Genomic DNA, 19,888 nt, shown 5'->3' on the forward strand with positions numbered 1-19,888 from the left:
TAAAGCAGGGGAGAGGATGAGTGGCTAGAATGTTTCTGCTCTCCAGCTCAGCAACAATGACACCACAGAGCAATGGTTTTCAAATACCTTTTTGGAAAATTATCATAACCCTAACAAGTAGACAATGTGATGCAAGGCGATCAGAATCCAGAAGAGTCAGTCATGTGCAAATATGGCTCTATATTTGTGCCTTGGTATGCTCAACCTCAATTAAGCAACTGGAACAGGAAGATGTTTTGAAATATTCCAAGATTCTCTTAGAGAGAGAACTTGGGACATGACTTACATTTCTTTTTATAGTTTGCACAACAAGGACATTTCAAAGTAAAAGTTGACTGGATTAAGAAAAATCATCTCTCCAGTTACATCATGAAAAATTAGACATTCAATAATATGTGACCGCAAGAATGGAAAAGAGTGTTGATTCTGAGTAAAAGTAAAAGAAAGATTTGAAAGGGAAAAACTTCAGGCTAGATATTGGTGAGATACATTGACATGACTTTCCCAGGGCTGGACTCAAATACTTGTATCAAACACTTTGGCCAGTCCTAGTTTTTAAAAGCTGTTAACCTCTCAATGGTCTTCTGACTCAGCAACCTGACCACATGAGCCCTCACAGCCCCTATTGGATGGCGTATGATTAAACATGAACAATGACAAACAAATTTTCTTGGTTAAGAGCTTGCCCACATTTCTTGTTTTTATGCCAGGTGCTGAAAGATACATTTGCCATTTCCCATTTCCAGGCAACACTTACAGTAAGAGTCCAAATGGCCCGGTCATATGTCCATGTAATTTAACAGGACACAAATATTTTTCAAGAATTTTCTGCAGGAGCAATATTTATTAGAGGATATGTAAGACTAGCAGGAAAATGGACATATCTCCACTACTCATAGTTTTGCTCGTCATATTGCAATAATAATAATAATAATAATAATAATAATAATAATAATAATAATAATAATAATAATAATAATAATAACTAATGCCATGAAAGCGAAGATACAAAAATCTACTGACAATCCAAATTGCCGACTTTGCAACAACAAAGTTGAAACTGTTTCACATTTAATATGTGAGTGCAGCAAAATCGCGCAAACTGATTACAAAGCTAGACATGACTGAGTTGCTAAACTAATCCACTGGGCATTCTGTAAAAAATACGACTTCCCTGTGTCCGAAAAGTCGTGGGAACATAGGGTGGAAAAAGTTGTCAAGAATGAGGGGGTGAAGTTCTTGTGGGACTTCCGAATACAGACAGATCCTCATGTGGAACACAACACGCCAGATATCAGAGTTGTAGAGAACCGAAGCGTACAGTTAATTGATATCGCTGTACCAGGAGATGCCAGAGTCAAAGAAAAAGAACTGGAAAAAATTACGAAATACCACGACCTGGCCATCGAAACTGCGCGATTATGGATGAAATGTGTAACAGTGATACCCATTGTCATCGGGGCACTGGGAACTATGTCCAAAAACTTTGCGAAACACATCAAGAAATTGCAGCTTCCTGCAATAACTCCAGCAAAGCTACAAAAAACTGCGCTACTCGGAACATCTTACATTTTAAGGAGATACCTGGTTGATACCTAGGATGCTGGCAGCAACCCGTGTCAACCATTAGTGCCAGTCAATTTGAGTGTTCAGTTGACTGAGTTTCATGTTTAATGAATAAAAGTTTAATAATAATAATAATAATAATAATAATAATAATAATAATAATAATAATAATAATAATACAAACCCCATTACGTTTTAAATAACTTTTAAAAACTCATTAGTTTTTCTGTTTCTGGCACCTGTAAAGCCCTAGGCAGCAGCTCCTGATCAAGAAAGCTTGATTGTGACAGGTTAATTAATCAGGTGAATCGCAAGGGGAAAAAAGAGTTAGGTTACACAATCTTTTTTTTTTAAATTCCATTTATATCCCGCCCTTCTCCGAAGACTCAGGGCGGCTTACAAGCTTAGCAGTAGCTTTGATAGCTTTGTGGGCATGGCAGAGATGGTGCTACCTGTTTATAGCTATGAAAGCTCTGAGAATTCCATTGTATCACCCATTATCATTGGCCAGGTTGTTGGGGTGGGGTGGGGTGGGGTAAAATTTGTGAAGAAGATGACCTTGAAAACAGCGGGTCAATCTAATTTAACCCCAAATGTCTTAGCAGCTGCACCTCTTTTCCCTTTTCTCTTCATCAGTGAACGTTTGGGGAAATGTGCATATTTGTTCTAAGAAGGCCCTGTTACATGCGTCCTCCTAGGTTTGGCTTGTGATCACTCACTTCCCCGCTCACAGCCCTGGAAAACAGCCACACTCAAATCACTTTCAACCAAAGACTGAGGCACAAACAGATAGATATTGAGGGTACGTGGAGGCCCAGTGAATTTAAAATAATAGCAAACCTTTACTTGTTCACACACCTGCCCATGTGCGCACACACAGAGATACTCTCATCCACACCTCCCCATGTCCTAGGCTGGCAGACACTAATCAGAGGGATGGAAGCCACTAAGTCTGGATTTAAAGATGACTCCCAGAGTCCTAACCCACTGACGCGGTGGCTCAGTGGGTTAGGACGCTGAGCTTGTCGATCAGAAGGTCGGCAGTTTGGCGGGTCGAATCCCAAGTGCCGCGTAACAGAGTGAGCGCCTGTTACTCGTCCCAGCTTCTGCCCACCTAGCAGTTCGAAAGCACGTAAAAACGCAAGTAGAAAAATAGGGACCACTACGGTGGGAAGGTAACAGCGTTCCGTGCGCCTTTGGCGTCTAGTCATGCCGGCCACATGACCACGGAGACGTCCTCGGACAAGCGCTGGCTCTTCGGCTTTGAAACAGAGATGAGCACCGGCCCCTAGAGTTGGAAACGACTAGCACGCATGTGCGGGGGAACCTTTACCTTTACCTTACCCAGAGTGGGTAGGCTTTGGGACCTCTTTTATCCCCCAAAGTCCTTGTTTTGTTGATTTACAAGTCTGGTAGCTGTTCATAGGATTTGGGGTGGGGTTTCCCACGTGCTCAGGTCCAACTTCTTTTGTCTGGTTCAGGTGACATTTTCCCCTTTGTTTCCTTAACAACTTTGTTCCATCTTAACTACTTTCCCTAAGGGAGCTTTTCTTGGCCACCCTGTTTCCAGGCTTGCCTTCAACTTTAGGGACGGCAGCTTCAGCCTGATCTTATACCCAACAAAGACAAATTGGGACACAACTGATATATTTTGTTTTGCAGGCTCTTCACTTGTTCCATTCGCCAGGAGCTGAGGCCTCTACAGATGCGTCTGTAAGAGAATTATCGATTGAATTTCATTTTGCCACTAACTCTATTAAACGAACTATTTTGTATAAAGAATTCTAAACACTCAAAATAATAGAAAATAATTTCTTTCTTAGTAAAGAAAGGTTAAATATTGGCAGTCAGAATTGTATATCCTAACCCAAATCTCTTATGATGTTTAGGTGATTGTGCCCAACATGTATTGTCCACAAGGTAATGGATAAGAATAATTGTTTGTCTCCTAGACTAGCATTTTAAAGGAGAATATCTGAAGGATGGGGACAATGACCCCTAAGAGGACTTCTGCTGTAAAAATAAAACATCTATTCACATCCTGAAACCGTTTAGCTGAGAATGGTCATATATGTGTTGTTATGACTTGTTCTGTTATGAGTTATGGTAAATGTAAATATTTTGGAGGATGTTGGCAAATATATTTATATGATTATAAATATGCTATCCTTTGCTGCTTGAAGCTTTTGGGGAGTCACTGTGATAAACCTGGAGGACCTCACCACCAGATCAAGAAACTCCTGTCAGCCATCAATCTCCATTCCAATGTGCTGAAATCATTCATCGGGTTATATGTATCAAAGTCTTATGTTTTAAAGAAGGTAAGAAAGAACACTTTTTCTCTCTTCCCCTTTCCATCCATTATTGATGGATGAGCAATGTGGATGTCAGCAGCTCAAAGCAGCCACATATCTTTCTGACTATGTATTTCAGACAGTAGAATTAATCAGAACTGACTTAAAAGGAAAACAGGAGCAATAGCTCTAGATGTAACAACTATGATAAGTCTTGCCTTTGTCAATGTAGAATCGTTGAAGGTCGTCTTCCTAAGAATGGTGCTTTACTAAAATATTCTACTGGTATTATGTTTGGTGAAGCAGGAAACTAGGTTAGGTCAAGTATAAAACTGCTGGCAAACTGCAATGCAGACCTAGGCAAAAGTTTGGTTTACATATTAGGTTAAATGCATGTGAAAATGTTCCTTCACCTCAGGCCAATAACATGCATCACTCCATTATTAGACGTAATGTCAAAATGTACGTCCATGTTTTTTCTCCATGAATTTTCATTTCTGCATAGCAGCAAACACAACGTTAAACAGTTACATAGCAGATGATAAAGTGTGGTAACACTTTGAGGAATGAGGCTTTCTTTGAGCTGAACTCAAGTTGTGGCGATTTCGTAGATACATCCACCCACTTTTTAGGTAATGATACCATACAAACACTGGATATTTCATTTTTTCTAGAATAGTGTTTCTCAATCTTGGCAATTTTCAGAGATGTGGATTTCAACTTCCAGAATTCCCCAGCTCTAGGATGAAAGCCACAGAAAGCAAATAACCACTGTCAACTAGATTTATTGATTAAGAGCATGTGATAATAGGTGAATGAACATATTGATATGTCTTCTTTCATTTGGTGCAGAGGTTCATACATTGCGTTAAAGAGCTATACAGTTCGGAAATAGAAAGCGTCGACTTTCTGAATTCATCTGAGAAAGTTAAAGAGCAAATTAATTCCTGGGTTGAAAGGCAAACAAATGGTAAGATATTATAGGTTTCTTTCACTTCATTTGCCGTCAATCAGTTAGGAAGTCTCATTGGGTTTTCCAATGAGAATACCAAGAAGCAGGATGTTTAGTCATTGCGAACTAATGCGGGAGGAGGACAGACAATGGAATTTCTGTTGCAAGAAGAATTAGTCGTTTGCAGTGAATTTTTATGGACTGATGTACCATGGAGTGAGATGAAGAGGATGGACCTCTGAGCATGAGACCAGTTCCTGTCTACTTTAACCTGCCACTTTAATCTTGGCAAACCTTAGGGCCAAAAAAGGTCATGGATGAATTTTAAATAATGTATATACAAAAAGTTTTGTAGAGTGGGGAAGGGTCAATGAGCCTTGGTGGAGCAGTGGGCTAATGCCTCCTTAAGTAACACCAGCTGCCTGCAATTAGTGCAGGTTCGCATCCCACCAGGCTCAAGGTTGACTCAGCCTTCCATCCTTCCGAGGTAGGTAAAATGAGGACCCAGATTGTTGGGGGCAATTAAGCTGACTTTGTAATAATGCCACTTGGGGTGTGTGTGAAAGCCCTAATAAGCAGGCATATACATAGAATGAAGGCTACTGCTAAGTTTGTAAAGCCGCCCTGAGTTTTCGGAGAAGGGCGGGATATAAATGGAATTAAAATTAAAAAATTAAATTAAAAAAATTAAAAATATGCGCTGCTAAGGTACTTAAGAAGAGAAAATTAACCTATGGTCTGGGGTAGGCCCTGAATGCAACGCCAATCTGCAATATAACAGGGATTCAGAGTTTCAGGCCTTCCAGTCCTATGAGCTTTTGAGACCCTCATCCATGACTTTAGCAAAAGGATTTTGGACACAGGGAATCCACAAGACAGCTCCATTATGTCTGAGTTTTTAAACACTCTCTGGTGTGATGTGCCTCTCTGGTGTTGTTCTTGCTATAAGATATTGGTGTTCTGTTTTTTTATTGTATACTTCCCAGAGTCACCTGTGTGAGATGGGTGGCTACATAAATGTGATGAATGAATGAAATTAGTTCATTTTAGACTTACTTTTTCACTCTTTCATTTATCTTGGATTTTGATGTTTTATGTAGTTTTTTCTATTCTCCAGCTTGAAAACTGTGTTGTAGAAAGAAGCGGTTGGTTGACAGTATTGCACCATTTGCAGATATTTTCATTCAATTTCTTTCCTGAAAGGTAAAATCAAGAATTTACTTCCTGCCATTGACCCATCATCTGTCCTGGTGTTAGTAAATGCTATCATTTTCAAAGGATTCTGGAAGATACAGTTTAATCCAAGCGAGACTTACAGAACAGTCTTTTGGACTTGCAAGGTAGAGTATATGAAAATCCAGGGAAGCCACAATTCTGTCAAACAATTAAAAGTAACAACCTTGTTGAACGCAGTGGGAACACGAAATCTATATATTATCCCGAATTAACAGATTGTGAGGTGAAAAATTGGTATTATAATTGGCCTACTATACTCTAAAAAGGGATGTGGTGGCTCAGTGGGTTAGGACGCTGAGCTTGTCGATCAGAAGGTCGGCAGTTTGGCGGGTTGAATCCTGAGTGCCGCATAACAGAGTGAGCGCCTGTTACTCGTCCCAGCTTCTGCCAACCTAGCAGTTCAAAAGCATGTAAAAATGCAAGTAGAAAACTAGGGACCCTTACGGTGGGAAGGTAACAGCATTCCATGCCCCTTTGGCATCTAGTCATGTCGGCCACATGACCACGGAGACGTCCTCGGACAAGCGCTGGCTCTTCAGCTTTGAAACAGAGATGAGCACCGGCCCCTAGAGTTGGAAACGACTAGCACGCATGTGCGGGGGAAACTTTACCTTTACCTTTACTATACTCTACATTTCATCTTGAAATTCCTGATATTGCTATTTTTTTTACTTTTAACCATTGCTTTCCTTGTTATAGGATCAGAGCATTTATGTGGATATGATGACTCGAACGGGCAGTTTTAACTTTGCTACTATAACGAATCCATCAATGAAATTGCTGGAGCTTTCTCTTGACAATGAACTATGTCTTTTGACTCTTGTGCCAACACACAACACAACTACAGATGAGGTGATTTTAGTTTTGAACTCTTTGCAGTGAAATTGATATGTATACAGGTAGTTCTCCACTTATGATTAATCAGTTAGCGACCATTCAAAGTTACAATGGATCTCCCTAGAGCTATTTATGATTGGAATCTAGGTTCTGATAGCCAGGTCCCCCCCCCGCCCCCCAGTCTTCCACATTACATAACTGCATTTTAGGTGCTTGGCAAACAAGCCAAATTATACTGGAAACTAATGTTTACTTCCAATTTGCAGCAAAAAAATTGCCCATAGCAGACAATGATTTTCTTAACAACTGTTGCACTGACTTAACAAGCATTGCATTCATTTAACTGTCACAAAAACAGTTATAAAATTGGGCATGGTGACTCACATAATGACCAGCATGACTTACAACCCTAACCTGAACTCAGTTGTGATCATAATTCAAGGGCTATCTGTATTTTAATATGTTATGCTTGATAAAAGATCTGAACACATATCCCTGAACTCATATCTACAACTTTTTAAAAATTATAGAATTACAGGAAATGGTGTTTCTATTCCTAAATAATTCTCAAATCTCAGCTTGCATATATTTTTTCTTATATTGTTGATCAGCATAATAACTAACTGTAGTATTCTAAATGTGTCAATATACTGAATATATTCCCTAGCTTGTGGGCAACAATAGACCATCTTGCAATGGAGTCTAGAGATTAATGTTCCTAGCTAGCCTAGAGTAGCAGGAATTAGTTGGTGCAAAATTATTTTTGGTTCTTCTTGTGCCACGCTAGCCAAAATTTGCTAATACTGCCTTGAGGACCTCCCATTATCAATATGGCAAAATAAATAAATAAATAATAAAAATAGAAAGCCACTATCCAGAATATAGCCTATTATCCAGCATCAGCAAAAATAGTTTTTCAGACAATCACTCCTTAAAGCCACTGATTGGAGGGTTTCCCAGATTCCTGCCTTCTCTCATCATAATTGGGAAGGCAGGTGTCAATTGTTCTCTTGCAGTGGGTGGCTCTCTGCAGCCACTGGCCCACATGACTTGACACATATATCTCCTTACATTGAATCTCCACATGGAGGTATTGGACATCTTTGCACACATCTATTCCTTGTGTGTGTGTGCCCTTGGTGCTCCTTGAGCTTAATTATTTTCTTGCAGATGTTTCATTCCCAAAACGTCATCAGTGCTAGTAAGAAGACTGATGATGTTACCTCATTTGGATAATGAAACTTCTGCAATAAAACAACTAAGCTTAGAGAGCACCAAGAACCCCTCATTCAACCCTGAGCTACAAATATTCTCTTTTACCTATCTCCTGTGTCTAACAGTCTTCCCCAAGACTACTGGATTGTGTCTAGTCCCGTGTTCAATGATGTACTAAGGGCATTACTTTATGTCTAAGAGATGTTTCTATCTCTTCTACATTGACCGGTATATCAAATACATGTCCATGTTGTTAGGCAAGCTTATGTAAAGCTTGGAAAAGGGATGGAGCAAACTGTTGTGTATGCTTTTGTACAACATTTTTCTTTCTCTAGTAGTCTCTCTCTGTGTGTATGTGTGTGTACTATTGAGATTCCGTTTTTATTAGTGTGGTGCTCTTACTCCAACTGCTACCCACTCTTAAGCCATTCTAGTAACGATGGCCACCATATATGAAAATATCATACCTGCTGGCACTAGGAGGTTCTTGAGTGTATACTGAACTTTTGCCCGGCATTTGGGACAAGCTGCATTTTGATGGCTGAACCTGCACCTTCTACCCTTCATTCCTGTATATTGAATTAACATGATTTAGGAAAGACACTGCTCTATTGGGTGACATGAATGGATGAGGGGGGAAAAAGAAAACCTAGATGGAAAAAAAATTAACTTGTATATATGTCCAGCATTTTTATTTCACTATTCCTCTAGGAACCAAAAGCAGCATGCATGCAGTAATTTTCTTTCTCCCTCAGCATTCTCACAACTTCTAATAGATAGAGCGGATTAAGAGAAACAGTCAATCAGTTAAATCTTTTGAATTTTGGCAATGCTAGTCCCCCCCCTTTATTTGTATAATGATTACATCTGTCCCCTTTTCTGGGGATTCCAGACTTTAATCTGAGGCTGGTAGGAATTGGGAATTGGTGTGAACCCCAGCCATCACTTCTCTTGAAATTCTGCCTTTTGTTTTAAAAGGGCTCATTTTTTCCCCTTTTTGGTCCCTTCAGCAAGGAGTCTGGATTATTTGCCTTTGTTTACGTGTCAGAGAAATCTCTGTTACAGGGAATGTGTAAACTGTGACTGTTAGAGGGAATGTGTAAACAGCCTATAAGAGTGTGAATATCCAATGTAAGCAGACACATTCACAACCTTGGAGCAAGGCACTGTCTTCCTAGATGCACTGCTCAGCATCTTGAAAAGAAGCAACATTTCAGCAGATAAATTTATTAGGTTACTTTGAAACAATAATGTGGTTATTGTGCAGATGTTTGGCATTTCGGAAAACTGTCTGTCTTGTTCTTTTTTTCCCCACCAATTTTTTTTCTCACTCTTGGATTGGTTTCTATTTTACTTGACAGATTATAAAGAACCTCAGCTATGAAAGACTTCAAGAATGGATGGAGAGTATGAAAAGCACAGTAATTAAAGTTCACTTTCCAAAGTGCGACTTTACAGTTAAATATTCATTGCTATCAGCCATGACGGCACTGGGACTGGGTGACCTGTTTGTGCCAGGTAAAGCCAATTTATCTGGCATATCTGACATGCCTTTGTCTGTGAGTAATATGCACTTTACAGGTTGCTTTCAAGCCAGTGAAGACGGTCTAGTGGGAGCTAGTGCCTCTCGTGCAGAGATAGTTCATGGGAGTCGCTCTGACTTTAAAATTAATCGGCCTTTCATTGCCATGGTGATCCATATACCCACTGGCATCATTTTGGCCACAATGCGGATTTGTCAGCCACAGTGAGCAGATGCTGCCATAATAACAAATGTCTTTCCAGGTGTGGTGAGCAGTGGAGCTTTCTCTGTTCTGAATTCTATTTCAGCTTGGATAATATCTTGTCTAAACTTATAAGCGATCAAAATCAATTTCATATTTGCCTACCTGGGTAAAAGCTTTTACTTTGTGAGTTTCTCTGCAATTCCTCTCCAATGCAAATGTGATGTATCCATAATAAACTTTCTTATGCTGTGCATTAAACTCCTTTTCAACAGAAAAAAAATGTGCATATTTGGGGTTTCACACATGGAATAGGGAAGAATTGGGGAGAATCAATAGTGCTACTTTGAGTCCTCCCTAGAGAGTAAACCTAAAGTAAAAGGGTATCTATGGAGATTCTCAATCATCCAGGTCATGGTTGTCCCAAAGGTACTTTTTCCAAAAGGCTACTGGACTTTCTTTGACCAATTGGCCCAAGAAAGCCCAGTTGCCTTTTAAAAAAAACACCTTTGGGATGATTAAAGGCCTTAGATGTCGCTAGGCCAGGGAGGGCAAATACAACTATTTATTTGTTTTAAGGAAAAAAGTTACAAGGGTGCTGTGTATTGGAGTGTGTATTGTATTAAGCAATAGCTTAACATGACAGCTAGAGGGGGCTGTACATAACTGCCGCAAGGCGTGGCTCAGCTTTTGGCGGGAAAGCCTGGTTAAATTGATTGGCTGTCAGCTCAGCAGCCAGAGTATATAAAGGGCACAGGCAGCCCATTCTGTTGCTGGTTCGTCTCTACAAATAAAGAGCTGAATTCACTGCCTGGCGTCGTCTTGTGTGTGTTAACCAGGGCTTTTTTTGTCATAGAACGCTCAGAACGGAGTTCCGGCACCTTTTTTGGATGGAACCTTGTAGGGTAGGCAAGGCGGGTTGTATGACACGTGTGAGTTCCGGCACCTTTTCCTTTTACAAAAAAAGCACTGGTGTTAACCCACCACACTTCACTGGCGACGAAGGTGGGATTCGAACCCACGCGTACAAAGCACAATGGGTTAGCAATTTCCAAAGAGTCTTTGCGAAAACTCTAGTCTGCCTATTGAAGCAGTACATTTGTACAGTGAGCCTACAATCTCTAAATTTTCCCTCAGGCTGGATATTACAGAAGGATTGGGGTAGGAATGGAGAAAGAGAGGAAACCCCTTTTTTCTTTTTCTCCTCTTTCCTGCCATGCTCCCTCTTCATCTAATTTGATTTGTTTTTTAATTGGCTGATGAAGACTTTTGGAAGACTCAAAAGCATGCATACCACTTGTGAAAGAAATGATCCTATTTTTCTTCTGGTATGCCTTCTAACAAATTTTTATTATGACTGCAAAACATGTCACATCTTCAGTTTCTTTGCTTAGCCTCAAACCAAAGTTAACTGAGTCTGTGTTTGTGGGTGTGATGGTGATGGGACAAGGATGGTTGTAAACATTGGAAGCAAATTAAGTATCTTGAGAGTATTTCAATACAAATTTGGAGGCAATGACTAATTCTGCTATTTTGCCAACACATTTCTGTGGAAGAAATGTGAAGATAAATTGGTGCCATAACGAAATGTCAATCAAACAACCCACAATCCATCAGTCAACCTGAAGAGAACCCATTTCTTTCTTTTCAGGGCTTCTGGTTTCAATTAATTAAGCTCTTTTTTCCTTGAAAGATCCTGTTGGAAGAAGTCTGAATTTTAAATACGTTTATTCATACACTCTCTACCCCTAGCACAACTTACTAGTAATTGGAGGAAACAATATTGCAAAGACAAATACAATGTTGCAAGGACTGTTTAACTGCTTTTAGCCAATAACTGACAGTTGGGCTAAATTTGATTAAATCACGCAAATAACGACAAACAGCTGACCGGCTGTACTCAGCATGTGGTCCTCAATGGAACTGCATCTACATGGGGGGAAGTGTGTAGTGGGGTGCTACAGGGCTCTGTTCTGGGCCCAGTACTCTTCAACATCTTCATCAATGATTTGGACAAGGGGATAGATGGGGAACTTATCAAATTTGCAGACGACACCAAGCTGCCAGGAATAGCCAACACTCAGGAAGATAGGCTTAAGATACAGGAGGATACGGACAGACTTGAACACTGGGCCTTATCTAACAAAATGGAATTCAATAGTGAAAAAAGCAAGGTTCTACATTTAGGCAAGAAAAACCAAATGTACAGGTATAGCATAGGTGGTACCTTGCTCAATAGTAGTAACTGTGAGAGGGATCTTGGAGTCCTAATGGACAATCACTTAAATATGAGCCAGCAGTGTGCTGCAGCTGCCAAAAAAGCCAACACAGTGCTAGGCTGCATTAACAGAGAGATAGAATCAAAATCATGTGAAGTGTTAATACCACTTTATAATGCCTTGGTAAGGCCACAGTTGGAATACTGCATCCAGTTTTGGTCACCATGATGTAAAAAAGACGTTGAGACTCTATAGAGTACAAAGAAGAGCAACAAAGATGATTAGGGGACTGGAGGCTAAAACATATAAAGAACGGTTGCTGGAATTTTGTATGTCTAGTTTAATGAAGAGAAGGGCAAGGGGTGACATGATAGCAGCGTTCCAATATCTCACAGGCTGTCACGAAGAAGAGAGAGTCAAGCTATTCTCCAAAGTGCCTGATGGCAGGACAAGAAGTTACAGATGGAAAGTAATCAAGGAGAGAAGCAACCTATAACTAAGGAAAAACTTCCTGACAGAACAATTAACCCGTGGAACAACCTGCCTCCAGAAGCAGTGAATGCTCCAACACTGGAAGTTTTTAAGAAGAGATTGGACAGCTGTTTGTCTGAAATGGTATAGGGTTTCCTGCCTTAGAAGGGGGGTGGACTAGATGACCTTCAAGGTCTCTTCTATTATTATTATTATTATTATTATTATTATTATTATTATTATTATTATTATTATTATTATTATTATTATTATTATCTTCCTTGAGCACACAGGCATGGTGCCTAAAGTGGCACATAAGCACACAGCAAAGAAAGAATCTGCATAATTATATAAAAAACATCTCCCCAATGGAGCTATACATCTGCCACAATACACAATCCAAAGAACATGTTCACACACCATTCACAAAGATCATTTCTTCTTTACGTACCTCCAACGCCCAAGGTTTGTAGGTAACTCAGGATATGTTTCTATTGCTATCGAATAAACTATCTTTTTTCCAAACAAGTCTAAGCCTCATTCTTAAGAAATCCCAGTTCAGGATTGGACTTCTATTCTTCAAAAGTTCTTTTGTCTTAGTACTCTTATTTTTTGACAACTTCTTCTTCTTCTTCTTCTTCTTCTTCTTCTTCTTCTTCTTCTTCTTCTTCTTCTTCTTCTTCTTCTTCTTCTTCTTCTTCTTCTTCTTCTTCTTCTTCTTCTTCTTCTCCTCCTCCTCCTTTCCTCCTCCTCCTCCTCCTCCTTCTCCTCCTCCTCCTCCTTCCTGCAATCCCTTTTCTTCTTCTATCAAATTTTGTTAGGTCTAAAGATCCAGAGGTGTGACTTTGGGCAGACACCATTTTTAAAAACCCAGGAGGGTTTCCAGTCTCTAAGCATCACTCATTTTTTTCAGAAATGCCATACAGATCCCAAAATTAGTTTGCAGAAGATAGATGGAAATCCTATTTATTATCTCATGCTTTTTTGCATTAAATGTAGAGTCTGTCTGAATCAAGGCAATTTTGGGTAGTTAACACTTTTAAAAGGAAAAATAGTAAAATAAATCATATACTGTACATATGGGGAAAACCACACATAGCCTACCGCATGTCGAAAGAAAAATCTTCATCAGGGTCCAGTCCAAGCCGGGAATAAACAACATGGCGACTGCTTTAGAAAGAAGGTTGCAGTTTATTGAAGAGGAAAGCCAGACAGAAAGATGGCTCTGGAAGAAAAGATTGAGTGTTCTGTTCCCCACTCCCAAAGCACAGACAGACAAGCAGGCATGACTCGCAAGAGTTAATGCTACAGGCTTTAATTAATTGCCTACTGATAAGGTCTTGGCAGCAACATAAGCTCATTACCTCAAACTTCAGCTGAAATGAGATAATGTCCAAGCAAAGAGTTCATTAGCAGATGTACAGAAGCGTTGCCAAGAATGCAGACCAAGGTTTCAAACAAGAAGCAGAGTTCCCAAAGACGTGACCCAAAGTTGTTGAAACTATTGTTCGTCACAAAGTTCTGAGCGCAGCCACACCCCCTATATACCTTATGGGGTGTGGCTCAATGGCTGTGGCTCAATGACTCAGCTACTCCCTGACCCTCCTTCCCAACCTACGTTGCTGCAGACGCTTGGCCCTGCATCTTTCTCGAGGGTCTAGCCATGACTCATCTTTGCTAGACTGCTGCAGCTGTTCAAGCACCGGCTGCTCCTCTCGGCCTCCCAATGGAGACGGAGGACTTGCCAGAGAGGAGGGCCCTGGAGAGGGAGGCCTTGACAGTTCCTCCCCATCATCCTCAGAGTCCTCATCCTCGGTTAAGACAGGCGCGGGGGTCGGGGCCACAACAGTGAGCACATGTAGTAGGGAGTGAGTTTTATGTCTTCTTGGGCTTTTGTTTGGAATTGTTTCCTGTTCCTGTTTGAGGCTTTGTATTTCATGTGTCATGTACTTTGACCTGAGTCTGAGTGTGTCCCTTTGGTATCTGTGGGTTAATCCTATTATGTCCTGTCCTAGAGTTTGGGTGGGGTATGTAGATTTTAAGTGTCTTTGTCTTCCTAAGCTTCCAGCTGGAGGGCTCCAACCTTCCTGAATGGATTATTACATCTGCATTTCTACAGAGCTGGTTTCTGCTTGGGGGAGGGAGACTTGGGGCTATTAAGAAAAACTGGGCATGCTTTTCTGCCTCTTTAAGAACCTTTGAGGAAATATAATATTCTGCCCTTTTAATTTCCTTCTCTGGGAGTGGGGGGCTGACTTCCCACACATAGAAGAACCAACAATGTCCATCCTACCCTTGGGAAAACTAGTAGTTTTCAAGGACTTTTGGAAATATCAGGGTAGTAACCATATACTGTAGATCTCCAGGGCAATGGAGATGAAATACTAATTTCATCAATATTCCATTTTAAATTGAAGAGGTATTCAGGCAGATTCACTAAACACCTGATTAAAAAACATAGGACAGGTCTTGTTTTATAAAATGAAAATGAAAATCATATCCTACACTTCAGCTGAAATTAAACTTAGCTATTATTTAACTGTAACTCTAGAGACCATGTGACTTAAAATGTTGAGGAGAAACAACTTAAAGCTGAGAATAGACTATGTGGCTTGGGCTCCAGTTCATAATTACCAGTCTATAGCAATGCTACTGAAATTTCAAGTCATTTGGAAAGCCTGTTGATATTTTTGGTTAGTTTGACCACGGTGGTTTTCTCTTTTCTTCAGCTCATAGTCTCTAAAAATGGCAAGGTCTTTAAAATGTGACTCTAACTTACAGCAATGAAATCACATTAATAACATCTACACAAACCGTTATAAATGTTGGAGTCTGCATTTATTAGTAGGTGAGCTAGGAGCCACTTGTTTGGACATGGACAATCGATATCTCTGCACGGGTCTTTCCATTTTGCTACACACTACAGCCCCTCAAGGTTGTTGAAAATTGGTAGTGCCATTTTTAATGCATGATGGAGGCAGGAAACTCAGCGTAAACTTACCATGCATTTAGAAAGAAAGGAAAATTGCCATGGAAAAGCACAACACTGGTATGGATAGTATTGCAGGGGGCTTTGTCTGTGGTGGTGGACGGTGTCTAATGGAATTAGGCAAAGAGGTGAACTGGGTTTCTCTCTCACCATGTGCAAAAGATAGAAAAAAGGGTGCACCATTGTCTTTGTTAGATTTACTTTTTTCAATATACAAACATCTTCTCCTCAACCCAAAATAACATCATCATCATCATCATCATCATCATCATCATCATCATCATCATCATCCTGTTAGTTGCATCACCAATCTACCCAGTGCAGCCCTCAGCCTTCAATGTAGTTTTCAACAACTGCTGTAGATCAAAGGAACACGATCAAATAATTCTTTGGGTGTTGCTTAACTCAAGCTTCTGGTGTTTTTGGCAGGGGCTGAATTGGCTAAGGTTTCATTGGCCAAGGTTGTATCTGGAGGCATGTATGACCCATATCAGCTATTGCATGGCATAGAATTTCACTGCAAAATAAAATGGGATAGGAAAGCATCGTTGCTTGATTTATTGAATAAATGATTGATCTATTGGTGCCAAGAAGAAGAAAAAAAAATCTGCCTGAGTAGTGTGGCAGGTGAAAGAAAATAAAAAATGACTTAAGTAGAAAAGTGGGAGAGAAGGAGACTACTTGACTGGGCAGAAGCAGAAAGAGGATCTGAAGGCAAGGAAGGAAAGGATTGCAGATAGTACCAGGGAAGAGCTGAATAGGTCACAGAGGAGTATTCTTCTGTACTAGATCGGTAAGAATTACTATCTCTGTTGCATCCAGGTACATGGGGAGAAATGTAACTACAGCACAATAAACACAATAGGTACTAAAGTTAAAGAATAAATACCTTTTGAAAATGATCCCATTTCCCTCTTCTTGTTGTAGAATAACACCAAACTATATTGTTGTATGAGTGGACCTACTTGGCCAGCAACTCCATCATACATGAACAAAAAGGTGTTATTTGGGGATAGAGCAAAGGCAGTAGTAAGCAGCTATAGCAGCAGCTTTCTGGTTAAGGGAGTCCTGCTTTCTGGGGTTTGTGACTCCTTTAAGCAAGCAATTATTTACTTCAAAGCTTTCATGATATAGGACAGAAGAGAAAGAAGCCTAATGGCCATAAGCAAAAAGTTTGACTTGCTGGGCAACCCATGAAAAGGCCTTCTTAGCTTTTATAGTTTCAACCTGCTGTTGGAACTGCCTTCCAAACACGAATGTATGTGTTCACATATGCATCTTTCTTATACTTTCTTCTCCTCAGCATAGCATCTAGCTAAGGAATCTTTTGTGAGACCCTCAAATATGAGAGCCACCAAGAATGAGACATTACTTGGCTAGGTCACACTGTTTCAGTACTTCATTACTTCAGGATATCATAAATCATTTTATGTTTTCATTTCATTATCTATCTGTTAACCACTGACTAAAGGAAATTGCTGAAACAAAACAGTTGTACATGCCTTCTGGAATTCTTCACACCCCCCCCGAATATTTCCAGAAGTACTTTGAAATTAAGGCAAATGTATGTGTTCCAGGATAATGCTGCAGATAATGTTGTTTATACAGAGATGGGCTCTCCTGAGGATGGGCTCCAGCACGAGTCCAAAACCTCGCAAGACAATTTTTTTTCTCCCGATGGCCCACTCAGATTGGATCCTACTTTAAAACTGATGAAAGAAAATCATGGAAGAAAGAGTATCCCTCTTTCAATACAGAACAGTTGTTTCTGTTATTGATACTAGTGAGTGACACTGTTATTTTGATATGATGAAGTCATTCATTCATTCTTAAATTAATAATAGCAACCCTACTTACATGTCCAACAAGCATAACCACTCTTGTCTTTCTTCTTTCATATGTTTTTCTTCCTGAATATTGCATTAGAACTTGAGAAAAACCAGTGGGGCTAAATAGAATTCTATTTTTATTGCTGTATCCACAAACACATAATCTTATAGGTAGCCAAAGAACAAATCAGCAAAATTATACAGTTATGTTGTCTCCCTTAAAATAAACCCCTTCATACCAGTTCCCTTCTTCTCAAAATATGATGTGAAAAGGTAAGTTTTGAAGACTGATTTTCTTGCCAGCAGATGGAAACCCTATGATAATTGTGAGCCTTGGGAAGCCAAGAATTATTATGAAAGTAAGTAGCATACAAATATTGAAAATAAATAACAAACAAACAAACAAACAAGAGGATGGAGTGAAATGTACTTTTAGACTTGCAAGATTCTGTTAATATATACAATAAAGTAGAATTAACTCATCTGGTTGTGTTTCCTGTCTGGTCTATCTAGTAAAACAGACACTTCCTGCTTCCTTTTTGTCAATTACTGGAGGTATACATGATCCATAAGTGGCAAAACTACGGCAGCAATATTCAAAATGCTTGATACTCAAAAATGCAATGCGTGTCTCAAACTGCAACCCAATAACTAGTATGAGATGGTTCACATGTTGGACTATAAAGTCTGAGGGGCTTCCAATCAAAAATTAAAACAATATCAAAACCCTCTGAAATCTATGAAAACCAAACTTTTAAAATCATTACATGTTTTAGTCCAGACACGTCAAACACAAGGCCTGGGGCAGTGGCGTAGCGTGGGTTGTCAGCACCCGGGGCAAGGCAAGTAATTTGCGCCCCCTCGCTCTCGCACCGCACGCCTGGCACCCCCCTGGCGTAAGAAGAATCGAGCCTCCCGCGATCTCCCGTCCCCCCCACCCCCCTGAAATTCTCGCCCGCTTTCACAGACTTGTTCTTTTACACCGGCTGCAAGTACCAGGAGCCAAAGGCAGCCTCTCCGAAAGCCTCACACCCAAAGACGCAGGCACGCCCACACCGAGGAATGGCGCCGCTGGCGAGGCTCGCAGACGCCGCTGCTGCCGTTCTTTCTTTCTCGTTCGCGGGAGCGCGCGGTGGCGTGCGCATACAGAGGCGTATATAGACCCAGAGAGCCGCCGAGCCTTCCCCCACCCGGAGAGAGAAGCGTTTCTGTGTCGGCGCAGGCACAGATACCCCTCGCTCGCGAGCAGCCTTGCCCTAGCCCGCCGGTCACGCCCCCCCAGATGTTGTGCCCGGTGCGGCCGGCCCCCCCTGTACCCTCCACGCTACGCCACTGGCCTGGGGGCCGGATCCGGCCCGCGAAGTGGTTTCATGTGGCCCACGAAGCCACCCTGGAAACAGTGAGGGAACGGCCACCGCTGCCTTGGCCCTGGTCCAGAGACCCTCCTTCTGCCAGAGACCCTCAGATCTGTCCCACTCCTGCCCAGGTCCCCATAGGCACCCTTGATGCAAATGATGTAGAGTTGGCCATGCCCACCCAGTAGGCCATACACACTCTAGCCACGCCCACCCAGTAGGCCACACCCACCCTGGCCATACCCACCCGGCCCCCTGAGGGCAACTGCAATGCTGATGCGGCCCTCAATGAAATTGAGTTTGACACCCCTGTGTTAATCATTACCACCACCCCACAGGATCATGGCTGTGGAAAAATATGGAGAGGCATGGAAATATATATTCTATTCAGATCTGAATCAGCCAACAGTGCTTTAAATGCTAGCCAGCCATCTTTTCTTTACTGGTTGGCTTAAAGAAACAGTGTGTTTTCCTGGACTTATTCCAGAGCTATTCTGGGAGATGAATGAAAGAGACATTAAGGGAGAGTCGTGACTCTTATGATTCTATAGGAACATTTAGAATAGGAAATTAATGGTGAGCCAATAGACATGTTACAAGAGTGATATAACTGACCACAATACCCATTCCCTGTCCATGCTGCACCAGTTATACTTCTGCAGTTTCAACTGATATCTAATTATAGGAAGAGGGTATTTCTTTGTGGAATTGTTGGAAGCATTATAAATATATTCATTATGTGTTTTTTTTAATGAACTGCTTCTACATCACCAGATCACCCAAACTTCTCTTTACTCAGTTACCTCAGTTTAGTACAGGGGTCAGCAACCTCAAACAGTGAAAGAGCCACTCGGAACCGGTTCCCTCACAAAAGGAAAAACTGGGAGCCGCAAAAAATATGTGCGCATGCGCGTACATGCGTGCATGCGCAGAACAGGGTTTGACTGAAGAGTAGAGCCAAGGCGAGATATGCACCTACCCAGCATATTTGAATTGATTGGTTGAACTTTTTTAGTCCCACTTTTTTTTTTTGGACTGCACATGGCAGAGGACCAGGAGCCGCAGGAGAAAGAGCCGCATGCGGCTCCGGAGCCGCGGGTTGCAGACCTGTGGTTTAGTATATCTGACTCTGATGGTGTACACGTTTTGAGCAAGAGGGCTGAGACTTTGCTTCAGACATTAAGTGGGACCGACTTTCCCC

The sequence above is a fragment of the Vipera berus genome, assembly GCF_964194415.1.
Source record: "Vipera berus genome assembly, chromosome: 3".
NCBI classification, from domain to species: domain Eukaryota; kingdom Metazoa; phylum Chordata; class Lepidosauria; order Squamata; family Viperidae; genus Vipera; species Vipera berus.